This window comes from Callithrix jacchus, chromosome 4 (genome assembly GCF_049354715.1).
Source record: "Callithrix jacchus isolate 240 chromosome 4, calJac240_pri, whole genome shotgun sequence".
Lineage (NCBI taxonomy): Eukaryota > Metazoa > Chordata > Mammalia > Primates > Cebidae > Callithrix > Callithrix jacchus.
Window position 1 is genome coordinate 2,692,222 of NC_133505.1, and position 8,718 is coordinate 2,700,939.

General features: G+C 37.7%; 1 protein-coding gene across 15 annotated transcripts in view; it reads left to right on the forward strand.

The window, feature by feature from the left end:
- Window positions 1–8,333, forward strand: part of ZSCAN23 (zinc finger and SCAN domain containing 23) — a 33,899-nt gene extending 25,566 nt beyond the window's left edge. For 8 of the 15 annotated variants that reach the window (XM_054254708.2, XM_078368090.1, XM_054254712.2 and 5 more), the window contains exon 6: window positions 1,206–6,242. The gene's annotated coding sequence lies outside the window, so the exon portion shown is untranslated. Of the gene's footprint in view, window positions 1–905; window positions 7,109–7,596 lie in introns of those variants that run through there. The other 7 variants (XM_078368089.1, XM_078368092.1, XM_078368097.1 and 4 more) reach the window with 4 other exon arrangements.
- The last annotated feature ends 385 nt before the right edge of the window (window positions 8,334–8,718 follow it).

Here is an 8,718-nt window from a genome sequence, read left to right on the forward strand (position 1 = left end):
GTTTTCAGGTGAAAGCTAATGTCATAGAATGGTTGAGATTGCCCATAAGGAATGTGGGATGAGAATAAGGCTGGATTTCAATTTAGGATACTAGACAATTTTGGCAGGCAGAGTAAGAGCCATGAAGCAGACTAAAGAATGGTCACTGGAAACATTTAACAGGCACTTATATATTACGGCCAATACAGTCACATACCGCATAGCAATGTTACAGTCAGTAGCAGACCACATGTACAATAGTAGTTCCATAAGATAATAATACCATATTTTTACTGTACAGTTTCTGTGTTTAGATATTCAAATACCTGGCTTTGTGTTACAGCTGCCTACAATATTCAATACAATAACATGCTGTACAGGTTTTTAGCCTAGGAGCAATAGATTATACCCTAGAGCATAGGTGTATAGTAGGCTCTACCAGTCTAGGTTTGTGGAAGTACACTCTATGATAGTCTCACAATGGCAAAATAGCCAAAAGACACATTTCTCAGAACATAATCATGTGATTAAGCAATGCATGACTGTTCTTCCTGAGTGCCAAGCATTAGGCTAAACACTACAAAAACCAACTTATGGAAAAGCAACCAGAAGAGTGAAGTGTTTCTTAGGAGATTGGGAGTAGTTAGCAGTGTCAGGTGCTGCAGGGGCATCTGATTAGCTGGATGTGGTGATGCATGCCTGTAATCCCGGCTACTTGGGAGGCTGAGTCAGGAGAATTGCTTGGACCTGGGAAGTAGAGGTTTCAGTGAGCCAAGATTGTGCCATTGCATCCCAACCTGGGCAACGAGAGTAAAACTGTCTCAATACAAACAAACTTTTGAGATCATCTAGCACAGTTCTTGGCACAAAGAAGTTATACAGGCATATGTTATTTTACTCACACTTTGCTTTATTGTACTTCACAGATACTGTGTTTTCTACAAATTGAAAGTTGGTAGCAACTCTGCCTCAAGCAAGTCTGTCAACACCGTTTTTCCAACAGCATGTGCTCACTTCATGTTTCTGTGTCACATTTTGGAAATTGAGTATTTCAAAATTTAAAATTATTATATCTATTATGGTGACCTGTGATCAGTGATCTTTGATATAATTTGCAATTGTTTGGGGGCACCACTAACCACACCCATATAAGATGCCTAATTTAACTGATAAATGCGGGGTGTGTTCTGACTCTTCAACCCATTCCCCGATTTCTCTCTCCTCAGGCCTCCCTATGCCCTGAGACACAACAATGTTGGAATGAAACCAGTTAATAACCCTACAGTGGCCTCTCAGTGTTCAAGTGAAAGGAAGAGTCTCACATCTCTGTCTTTAAGTTGAAAGCTAGAAAATAATTAAGCTTAGTGAGGAAGACATGCTGGAAGCTGAGACAGGCTGAAAGCTAGGCCTCTTTCACCAAACAGTGATTTGTGAATGCAAAGGAAAAGTTCTTGAAGGAAGTTAAAGCTACACCACTGAACAAACAAGTGAAAAGAAGGTAAAACAGCTTTATGGCTGATATGGAGAAAGTCTGAGTGATCTGGAAAGAAGATCAAACCAGCCACAACATGCCTTTAACCCAAAGCCTAATCCAGAGCAGGACCCTAACTCTCTTCAGTTCTACGAAGGCTGCGAGAGATGAGGAAGCTGCAGAAGAAGAGTCAGAAGCTAGCAGAGGCTGGTTCATGAGGTTTAAGGAAAGAAGCTGTCTACGAAACATAACAGTACAAACTAAAGCAGCAAATGTTGATGTAGACACTGCAGCAAGTTATTCAGAAAACCGAGCTAAGATGATGGATGAAGGCAGCTATACTAAACAGATCTTTAATGTAGATGAATTTATATTAGAAGAAGATACCAACTTGGACTTCCATAACTAGAGAGAAGTCAGTGCCTGGCTTTAGAGGACAGACTGACTTTCTTGATAGGAACTAATGGAGGTGGTGACTTAAAGTTGAAGCCAATGCTCATTTACTAACCTGAAAATCCTAGCGACCTTAAGAATCATGCTGGCTGGGCATGGTGGCTCATGCCTGAAATCCTAGCACTTTGGGAAGCCAAGTCAGGAGGATAACTGAGCCTAGGAGTCTGAGACCAGCCTGGGCAACATGGAAAAACCCTGTCTCTAAAAAAAAGTACAAAACTTAGCTGGATGTTGTGGTACACACCTGCAGTTCCAGCTACTAAGGAAGCTAAGGTGGGTGGACTGCTTGAGCCAGGGAGGCAGAGGTTGTAGTGAGCCAAGATTTCACTACTGCACTCCAGCCTGAGTGACAGAGAAAGACCCTGTGTCAGACACACACACAAAAAAAATCACACTAAATCTACTTTTCCTGTGCTCTAAAAATGGAAAAATAGAGCCTGGATGATAGCACATTTATTTACAGCATGGTTTACTGAATATGTTAAGCCTACTGTTGAGTCCTACTGTGGAAGGGTGGGGGTGGAGATTCCTTTAAAAATATTACTGCTCATTGACAATGCACCAGTCACTGAAGAGCTCCTCAAGAGGTCAATATTGTTTTCATGCCTACTAACACAGCTAACCATTCCACAGCCCAAAGATCAAGGAGGAATTTCAACTTTCAGGTCTCCTTATTTAAGAAGTACATTTTATAAGGGTATAGCTGCTAAAGATAGTGATTCCTCTGATGTATCTGGGGAAAGTAAACTGAAAACCTCCTGGAGAGATTCACATTCCAGATACAATCAAGAACGTTTGTGACTCATGGGAAGAGAACAAAATATCAACATGAACAGGAGTTGGAAGAAGTTGATTCCCATCCTCATGGATGCCTTTAAGAGGTTCAAGACTTCAGTGGAGGAAATAACTGCAGATATAGTGGAAACAGCAAGAGAACTACAATTAGAAGTGTAGCCTGAAGATGTGACAGAATTGCTTCATGCTTATGATAAAATTTGAATGGATGAGAAGTTGGTTTCTTATGGATAAGCAAAGAAAGTGGTTTCTTGAGATGAAATCTACTGATAAAGATGCTCTGAAATTGTTGAAATAACAGCAAAGAATTTAGGATGGCACATAAACTTAATTGACAAAGCAGTGGCAGAGTTTGAGAGGTTTTACTCCAATTTTGAGAGTTCTGTGGGTAAAATGCTATTAAACAGCACTGAGTACCACAGAGAAATAGTTCACAAATGGAAGAATCAATCAATGCAGCAAACTTCGGTGTTGTCATACTTTAAGACATTGCCACAGCCAGCCCAGCCTTCGGCAGTTATCACCCTGGTCAGCCATCAGTCAGCAGTCATCAGCAAGACCCTGCAGCCTCAAAAAGATTATGAGTCACTGAAGAGTCCGGCCTTGTTTTGCAATAAAAATCTCTTAATTAAGGTATGTGCATTTTTTAGACGTGCTACTCTACACCTAATAGACTGTCATATGGCACAAACATTTATATACACTGGAAAGCCAAAAAAAACTGTGAGACTCACTTTATTGCAATATTAGCTTTTTTGCAGTGTTCTAGAACCAAATCTGCAGTATCTCCAATGTATGCCTGTAAACGTTAATTGACCCATCTTTGACATGCAATATAAGCAGGCCGAGCCATCGCTTTTTGCACCTATTTTCTTAATCATCTGAATATTTCACTACATTTTATAGTTCTAAAAGCGAATAGTGTCTTATTCTTTATTCCTGAAGTAACTAAAATGTCTCTTAGTTAATTTTATGTTATTTTTGCTTATTTCACAGAAATTTCTTTTTACTTTCTAATCATTGCCTTTATCACAGCCATTCACTCTGAGTAAATTTGTTCCAGTTTGGAGTTGATCTTCTTTAACAACGATGCGTTATGCCTTAGCATCAGCCTGAAGTATATCTACTGCTACAGTGAGCCAGTCTGAGCTGTTTCACCCAGGAATGTATTCAGACCAATTGCAGAAGAACCAGAGAAGTGTCAAATAGTTAAAGAATCTAGCCCACACGGGAAGGGAGCTTCTGGTCAGGAGTTCTTCAGACAGAATACTACGGGTATTTACTTGAGCCTCAAGTGTCCAGCTTCAGGCTCTTCACCATCAATGATGGAGAGCAGCAATACACAGTAACACATCTTGGAACTACTGATACTGGAGTAGTTCCTGACCATCCTGCCCGAGATATCCAGGTCTGAGTATAGGATTATCTCAGAGTATAGGGAAGAGGCTGTCTATGCTGAAGAATTTGGAGAGAAAGCTGAATGATCCAGGAGGAAAGGTAAAACAGAGAAGAAATGTCTATGAGATAGCAGGTATTATCTCCAGAGAGAGATAAGAGAGTTGAGATCACTTTTATAGTCTAGTTACAGGAAAATGGCTAACATGTTATTGCCCAGAATTATTTATTTTTGTTCTATTTTATTTTTTTAACTTGTTGGCCCTGTGTATTTGCCCCTCTTTGTCCCTTTATCCCTGCCCTTGCAGGGATAACTACTATCAGCTCTCCCATTATGTGTTCCACAGTAATACTGGGATTTTAAACTCTAATTTTCAGCAAATGTCACCCTCATTTAGCTATATCTAATTGTCCCCAGTTCCCCACCCTCCTACAGGAGACAGGAAGTACCCCCAATGGCAAGTAGTGTATCTGGCAACGGCATAGGACTCACCTGGCATCTGGCACCAGCCAGTAAAGGGTCAACTTAGCTCTGAATCTGGGAGTTGTACACTGTTAAGGAGAACGTTGAGGAGGAGATAGCAAAGAAGAAGTTAGGAAATGTTGCTGTCTTTTTGCACTTTTCCAAATGAACCTCGTCACTAAATCTCTGCCTACCTTTTCTTTGATCTCTAATGCCTATCCCACTTTTAACTTGTTCCTCGAAGCATATCACTCTAACCTTTTCTTTCTTCACTTTTTTGCCTTAATATTGTTTTTTTAAAAAATCCTGCTGCTTTCTTCTTATTTTGCATGGTTCAGTTTCTCCTTTCTAATACTGCCAACTTCCTTGATGCAGACCTCTTATCCCAAGGACAGGAGAATGTTTTTCTGTATTGAAGTCAATAGAAAACTATTAAAAGGCTACATGCAATAAAGTTTTAAATGTACTTTTTTAAATGAGTAGAGGAAACATAAAACTTCAGTAGGTACATGCTTACTAGGAAAGCACGATACATGCTAAAATGTTATTACACTATACATATTGCTTACCACTTCTTTCTTAGTTTAATATTACATTATGGATATATTTCCAAGTTACCTATAATACATATATGTAGCTGACATACATTTCACTGCAAGAGTATTGAATTATTTTGTAACTGGCCTTAGAGGGTTTTTACGTTGCTTCTTTTTTCTTTTTCTTTTTTTTAAATACTGCCAACTAAAAGCCATAAACCCTTTTCTTTTTCTTTTTTTTTCTTCACTTTGCATTATGAAACAAGTTTAAGCATATCTAACTGTAGAATTGTACTACTTTGGATAAATCCCCATGAACCTGTCACCCAGCTTCAACACTATCAGATTATGGCCGATCTTGTTTCACTTATAACTCTACTCCATATCCCATGCTTTTGTTATATATATTATATAGGATTACATATATCATATTACATATAAGGATATATCTGAGACAAGCTTCAAAAATAATTTTTATATATAATTTTGAAGCCTATCTCAGATATCATATTCTTTCAAAAGTAAATATTTCAATATTTGCTGTAAAAGATATAAAATTTAAAAATGTAAACAATACTATTTCATACCTAAATAATTAACAGTAATTCCTTAACATCAATTTTCCAGTTTTCTCAAAGATGTCATAAACATCTTTTGTTCATCTTGTTTTTTAACTTATTTGAATCAAGATCCAAGGAAGAAAACATACTGTGATGGGTTGATATGCTCATAAGTTTCTTTTAATATGTGGGTACGCTGTCTTGTTTTCTCTTCCCTTACAACTCACTTGCTAAAGAAAATCAAGTTGTTTGTCCTATATAGTTGCACACAGCATGCATTTTGCTGTCTGCATCACGTGCTGTAGTCTAAGATGTTCTGTTGTCCTATTTTTTGTAAACTGTAGTAATGTACAGGCTTGATCAAAATCAAGTTTTAAGGTTTTTTTGGCCAGATAAATTGAATGATTTTTGTCAAGGTGGTGTGTTATATTTGAAGCCTATATTTTCTGTTTGTCTCTTTTTCTGTGGTGTTAGCAGCTATTGATCCTCAATACCTATAGTCAGTAATCCACTGGGATCCCCAAATGGTGACATTCTAATTGTATACTTCTTTCTTCATTTAATAAAGCTAGAATAGTTATATAAAAAAATACTTCCCCTGATTTTCTGTTTAGTAATCCAATGGTTTGTATAGGAAAGGCAATATAATTGCTTAAGTCACTCCCCGACTACCTTGCTGTTTAGATTAGTTTTCAAAACAATGAATTAGTTAGCAATCGTCCTTTAAAACAGTGGCCAATTGTTAGTATCTTTAGGAACTCGTGGATTAAGCACATTTGATGTTTTTCAATCCATAATACTATCCTTACTGAAGCTCATTTGTCTTCTCTCTGAGCAGTCAAAACCTTTTCAGTTTGGCATCTGAATCTTTATGATATGAACCTAGTCATCTTTGATAGTTTTCTTGCTGACCTGTATGATAAGATGTACCAGGTCCATCTTATAGTTTTCCTTACACAGTCCTAGAATTAATACTTTTTCCAAGGACCCAATTCTGCTTAATGGAAAATAGTATTTCAAAACCAAAAATAGGGCATTAGGAGTGCTTATGGCTTAGTCATTGGTACTAGGCCTTTTCTGTACTCAGAATTAGGAAAAAATTTAGGAGAAAGTGTATATCAAGAGTTCACATTGATAGTTCTAATTCACATTTAGTACTTCGGGGTCTGACTCTTACTTTCATCTGTATCTCCTTTTGGAGGATTCTCAAAGACACAAGGAATGATAGAATATCAAATAATTACTAATTTGCTTTGTCCCACAATATACACACAATAGCCTTGGAATAAAAAAGTCAGTATTACCCACAAATATGATTACTGTAAATAGCTCAATGGGGATGGTGGTTGTGGTGAGGGCGATGGTGGTGGTGGTGTGTGTGTGTGTATACATGTTTTCTATTGTTTTTGTCCTTAAGATATATCTAACTGGGGCTATATATTAAAAAATTACTGCTTTAAAGACATTTGAAATAATTACTCTTTTGTATGGTTATGCTACCAGTGAATATACATGTAAGTTCAGTTTGTTGAATTGTTTTCAATGTTCAGAGAGGGGTTTTCAAAAATTATTTAAAATGTAAATTCTTAGATGTTAAGTTCATAAGGTATTTTTGAGGTTCTATTCTTGTTTTCCTCTTCCTATTGCCTCCCTTTCCCATCAGTAACTTTTCTGTGCTCCTTTTGTGGGTTATCTTTTCATTATTTGTTGTTTTAATACAAGCATATGTATATATACACACAAATACACACACAACCCTTTTTATATGATAGCACATTATAATTTCAGTCATAGACTCAATACATATCTGTTTTATGGGAAACATTTTATTCTTTTATCATTCTGGCATGTAGTTCTAAAAAGTGTTTATTTCATGAGCAAGTAATAGAGAAAAGAATATGTAAATGAGTGAATTATGCTGACATTCTCAGTATCATCTTTCAGATGATTTGATCAAAATGGAGAATGAGAATGCTCTCCCAAGCAGAAGAAATGAAGAAATAAGACACCAACTGGAAAACACTGTCAGATTTAATGGCAGTAATCCTGAGAACTTTGTGTAGATGTCCAAATGTATGAGGAAAGACTAGGAAAATATCCAAAAATACCACAGTGATGAATGTGGAATTACTTTTGCTACTACGCTGGGCTAATTTTTAAAAAAAATTTTTTGTGGAGACAGGGGTCTCACTGTGTTGCCTAGGTATCTGAAATTCCTGCCTCAAAGGATCCACGAATTTTGGCCTCCCAAAGTACTGGGTTACAGGCAAGAGCCACTGTACCCAGCTGGTTTCCATTGCCTTTCATATATTGTTTCACTTCCTTTTCCTAAAATATTCCTTATTTTGGTGAAATTACTACTTTTAAAAAATTTGCTTTTTCACACTGTATACTGCTGCTATGATCTGAATGTCTGTGGCTCCCCAAAATTCATATATGGAAATCTAAACAGTCATCACTGTGATGCCCTGACAGTGGGGGCCTTGGGAGATGCCCTCATAAATGAAATTAGTGCCCTTAAAAAAAAAAAAGGCCACAGAGAACTGCCATACCCTTCCACTGTGTGAGGACATAGCAAGAAAGTACCATCATTGAGCCTCACCAGATACCAAGTCTGCTGGTGCCTTAATCTTGGACTTCTCCAGAACTGTGAGAAATAAATGTTTGTTGTTTATACGTCACCCAGTTTATGATGTTTCTGTTATAGGAGATAGAACAGATTAAGACACAACACTTTTTTCTTTCTCCCTTTTTCTAAGAGACAGGGTCTTACTCTGTTGCCCAGGCTGGAGTGCAGTGGTGCAACTATAGCTAATAGTCTCGAACTCCTGGGCTCAACTCAAGGGATCCTCCCACCTCAGCCTCCTGAGTAGCTAAAACTACAGGCATGTGCCAACATGCCCAACTAATTTTTAAATTTTTTGTAGAGACAAAATCTCACTATATTGACCAGGATGGTCTTGAACTCCTGGCCTCAAATAATCCTCCCTCGGCCTCCCAAAGTACTTAGATACAGGCATAGTGTACTTAGATACAGGCATAGTCACCATGCCCAGCCACATGTAT